Consider the following 5,433-nt stretch of genomic DNA (forward strand, 5'->3'; position numbering starts at 1 on the left):
CAAAAAAATAATAATAACAATGAAGTATATTTTTTAATTACTAATTTTTAAATGACCTATCCTAAGCAAAATACCAGTGGCTCAGCCTCCTAGCTCCTCAGGATGCTGAGATCTGAGAATCAGGGTGAGACTCTAATCTCTAGTTGACCATTAAAATGACTGAAGTAGAAGTGTGTGAAGTGGTAGAGCACTAGCCTTGAACACAAAAGCTCAAGCACAGTGCCCAGATCCTAAATACAAGCCCACATACCAGCAAAACTGGAGGCTCACGCCTGTAATCTTAACTACTCAGGAGGCTGAGAACTGAGATCATGGTTCAAAGTCAACTTGGGCAGGAAAGTATATGAGTCTCTTATCTCCAATTAACCACCAGAAAAATGGAAATGGCACTTTGGCTCAAGTGGCAGAGCATTAGCCTTGAGCTAAAGAGCTGAGTTGAGGGACAGAGTTCAAGGCCTATACTATGAAAAATGTGTTTACAGATATAAACTTTATTTTGTTTTGCTTGTATGAGTCCTTAGGCTTAAACTTGGAGCCTGGGTACTGCTCCTGACATTCCTCAAGGCTAACTATAGCCACAGCTCCACTTCTGGCTTTTTTTGGTGGTTAATTGGAGTTTCAAGGACTTTCCTGCCTGATTCACCAAAAGATGTTTATCAAATTAAGATGACAGAAAACTAAAAAGGATAATAATTAGTAAATCAGTCACCAAATCAGAACGGGGCAAGCTCTCATAAAAGAACTAAAACTAACAAAATAAAATGTAATGAATGTAAAATTTAAGGAATTAAAAATTCAATTGAAGCCCTGTATTAAGGTTTATAAATAAATAAATAAGCAAGCAAGCAAGCCAGCCATGTATGTATGAGGTAGCAGAGGCCTGTAATCCCAACACTTGAAAAGTTAAGGTACACAAGTTAAGGTGTGAAAGGTATGAACATCTCTATCTAGTTCAAGTCCAGCCTGTGCTACACAGGAAGATCCTATCTATAAAAAGCATCAAATAAATAAATACTAACAGGGATCGATCACTTGAGAAAAAGTGTTTGTTTTTTTAAATACTGCAACTTTGCCTGGCTTCAGTGGTACACACCTATAATCCTATGTAACTAGGAGGTTAAGAATTGAGGATCCCAGTTCAAGATTATTCTGAGCAGGCAAGTCAGTGGTACTCTTAATTTCCAAATAACCAGCAAAAAGCCACAAGTGGCACTGTGGCTTAAGTGGTTGAGTTGTTGAACAAGAAAGCTCAGGCCCTAAATTCAAGCCCCAGTATTAGCAACAACAACAACAAAAAAAAAACATAATCTTGAACTGTATAACCACATGTTGTTTTAAAAGAAAGTTATAAGTCTCTACATATAAAGTTGCCTTTGCTAATGGCATTACTAAAGCACTCACACTAAGGTTAATTCTGGGAACACCTTGGAAGAACAAAGTAAAGTTCCACTAAAAAAAAATGACTACGATTTTCATTTATTTAACACTTAATAATAGTATTTACTATATTTCAGAGCCATTTTAAACACTTCATAAGGTGGATCTATTTTATGAATAATAGATACAGAAGTTTTATGTGTTTAACCTAAAGGGAAACCACAGCTTTTGTCAAACATCTAAAGGGTTATCTTGGGAATGTAGTAGCCCATTTATCTCTGCCATTAAAGAGGAGCAAAAAAGTTCTACAGAAAATGGGAGCTTTACAATGACAATCTTTCTACTAATGTAAAAATATTAGAAACTTAGTAACTGACAATTAAAAATTACAGAATTACAACCCTTTATTGTATTATATGAAAAAAATACATATTAAAGAATGTTGCTGGGCTGGGAAGGTGACTCAGTGGTAGAGCACTTGCCTTGCATGCATGAGACCTTGGGTTCGATTCCTCAGCACCACATAAACAAAAAAAAAAAAAAAAAGCCGCAAGTGGCACTGTGGCTCAAGTGGTAGAGTGCTAGCCTTGAGCTAAAGAGCTGAGGGACAGCGCCCAGTCCCAGAGTTCAGGCCCCACGACCGGACCCAAAAAAAAAAAGAATGTTGCTATAAACCATAACATAGTTAAATGACTTTCTTAGCCAGGCACCAGTACCTTGTGCGATTTCAAGACAGCCCAGGCAGATAATTCAGTAGTAGTCTTACCTCTAATTAAGCAGCAAAATGCTACAACTGGTGGCATGGACCAAGTGGTAGAGCAGTGTGAGGTCCTGAGTACAAGTCCCATTACCAGCATTTACAATAAATAAATAAAAAGAATTTTACTTCCTTACAATATGGTTGACCTCAATCAATAAAAGTATTTACAAAGTGGAGGATTATAGGCTTAGAAGTCCAATCAATTTAGTTCTACTTCTATCTTTCCAACTTATACTAAGTTATGTAACTTGAAAAGTATTGCTTCTTTAGGTTTTACTTTCCTCACTTTTAAAATGAGGCTAAAACTACCTGCTTTGCAGGATTGTTGTTACAAGTAAATGTGACAAAAGTAAACTTTTAGCAGATTGCTGACATACTCAATAAACTGTTATCTACAATAGATATAATTATCATCATTATAACTGCATTATCATATTATGGAAGGAAACTATGTGATATGTGGTATCATTAAATGGTTCTGCTAATCACCTGTATGCATATATAATTTTGCACCTATCACTTTATAGGTATCCAAATATAATACATAATTTGTTTTTATCTGCTCAATTTAGAAGATATCTTTTATAATTTGAAAGGAAATATATCTTTAATACCTAAATATAGGAGTCCATTCAATAAAATATCAGGAGCAAAATAATTCAATGGAATGTAATGAAGAAATTATGAAATAATGGGGGGAGAGGTGTATAAAGAGTTGGGCTCATGCCTGTAATCCTGAAAGCTACTGAGGAGGCTGAGACTTGAGGACTGTGTGGTTTGAAGCCAGACACAGCAGGAAAGTCCATGAGACTTACCTCCAATACACTACTCAGAAAAAGCCAGATGTGGTACTGTGACTCAAGTGGTAGAGAGCTATCCTTAAGCACAAAGAGGGGACAGCACCCAAGTGCTGAGGGTCCAGCCCCAGAACTTGCAAAAAAAAAAAAAAAGTAAAAAAAGCAACTTGTTTTTCTGGGATATGAGAATTACATGGGGGAAAAGAGGCACTTTTTACAACTATGTGAACCACTGCTTACAGTCACAATAAATATATTAGCGAGGTGTTGGTGGCACACATCTGTAACCAAATTATTCAGGAGACTGAGATCTGAGAATCACAGTTCAAAGCCAGCCTAAGCAGGAAAATCTATGAGATTCTTATCTCCAATTAAACATCAAAAAAGCCACAAATAGAGCAGTGGCTGGAGCAAAAAGAGGTCAATGACAGTACCCAGGCCCTGAGTTAAAGCTCCAGAACTGGCAAAAAGAAAAAAGAATTTTAGTGGGCTAAGAAGTTTCAAGTTATACAGGGTTTTACATAACAGAATTTGAACCTAAATGTATTCCTAAATGTTGGTCTAAAAACACAGAGTCCAACAATCTAGCAACTCAGTAAATTCAGAACTGTGATATTCATCCATCTCATCTTTTAAAAAAACTTCTAGTTTATTTTCAGATGTTTCAAGATAATATTACTTTTAAAGGCAATTACCATAAGATAAAACATACAGCTATTATTCAAACCAAATCAAAAAACTTCTTTTAACAACCAGTTCCCAAAAGCTAGACTATAATTCTCATCATCAAGAAACATTATGCTTGTAACAATAACATAATTAAATAAGTTAAATATATGAAGAAAAAACCCAGGGCAGATTTAAGGTACTTTTAGAGGGATTTATATGATAAGTGGTGGTATTATTAATTATAATTTAAATTCAAAAAACAAATGCTATTATTACAGAACTATAAAATCAATAGAAAATGTGTGTGTCTGGTCCTAGGCTTGAACTCAGGGGCTGGGTGCTGTTTCTTAGTTTTTTCACTCAAGGCTAGTCACTTGACAAACAGATTCACTACCAGCTTCTCTATGTATGGTTAACCCTAGATGAGTCTCAGGGACTATCAAGCCCAGGCTGGTTTAGAACTTGGATCTTCATATCTCAGCCTCCAGCTTAGCTAATTCCAGGTGTGAACTACCAGCACTACCTTTTACTTTTTCTTTTTTGCCAGTTCTGGGGCTTGAACTCTGGGCCTGGGCACTGTCCCTGGGCTTCTTTTATTCAAGGCCAGCACTTTACCACTTGAGCCACAGCGCCACTTCTGGCTTTTTCTGTGATTAATTGGAGGTAAGAGTCCCATGGACTTTCCTGCCCTGGCTTGCTTCAAATCCCATCCTCAAATCTCATTCTCCTGAATAGCTAGCATTACAGGTATGAGCTACCAGCACCTGGCTTTTACTTTTTTAATTTTTGTCCTAATTCTAGGTAAGCCTTGCCCCCAACAGAACTAAAGGAGCTTATTCAACATGCAATTATTTCATCACTATGTTCTATGATTTTTAATCATCCCACAAAAATGTATATTCAATTTTCATACTCACTTAAAGCAGAGCCATCAACAAAATTTTCTAACTACTCAATTTAAAATGGCCTATCTCCAACATCAGCATATTTACATTAGTTTTCATCATCAATTTTAGTATTGTGCAAGGCCCTGAGCTCAATCTCCAGCACCAAGAAAAAAATTCATTTTAAAATTCACTGCAGTATAAGTCAAATCCATCACATTACTCAGTATAACTAAAGAAACAAAAACCCAATGAAAATAACCAACACTATAGTTTCTCAAACAGGCTAGGAAAAATTATGAAAAAAAATCACAATACTATTTTTAGTAAGTCATCAAACAAAACCACTCTATTAACATCTGTATAAATACAACAGGCAATGAATAAACAAAATAGCTACTGAGATGTCACTTTGTTATAAGCATCCAATACCAACAAATTTCTATGGTGTAGTTTTCAGAACTCTTTAAGTTTCCTAACCCGCAGGGCTGGCGGGTGGGGTATACAGCAACCTGGCAGCAGATAAAAATCACAACCAATTACAGTCTAGGTAGGAATCTGTCCCTGGGTAATGTTAAGGTGGGTAACGTATATGTTTAAAATTCACTATCTCAATAGGAAACGAAGAAAAAAATGTAGTTCATAAACAAAAGGAGGCTGGATTACAAGTTAACCTAAAATTCCTGACGGTTAACAATCAGTACATTGTAGGCCAGTCTCAAAGATGGGGAAGAGAAAAGAAAAGAAAAAGCTTTTCCCAGAGCACTCTGAAGTGGGCAAGGGGGAACCATCCCTTTTGCACCCACAAGAACCATCCTCCAGACCACTGGCATGCTACTACAGAACCAGTCACTCGACCCAGATGATGGGCAAAGGCGAGGGAGGGATGAAGGGTCTGCGGGAGGGGAGCCTGCGGTCCCGGAGGCCTGGAGGTAACTAAACCTAC

At 36.9% G+C, this 5,433-nt stretch overlaps 1 protein-coding gene across 1 annotated transcript in view; it reads right to left on the reverse strand.

Annotated features, from left to right (window-relative positions):
- Ankrd13c (ankyrin repeat domain 13C) overlaps positions 1-5,433 on the reverse strand; it is a 64,082-nt gene that overhangs the window by 57,343 nt on the left and 1,306 nt on the right. The gene's annotated exons all lie outside the window — the stretch shown is intronic.

The sequence above is a fragment of the Dipodomys ordii genome, unplaced genomic scaffold, assembly GCF_000151885.1.
Source record: "Dipodomys ordii isolate 6190 unplaced genomic scaffold, Dord_2.0 Scaffold51, whole genome shotgun sequence".
In the NCBI taxonomy this organism is placed as follows: domain Eukaryota; kingdom Metazoa; phylum Chordata; class Mammalia; order Rodentia; family Heteromyidae; genus Dipodomys; species Dipodomys ordii.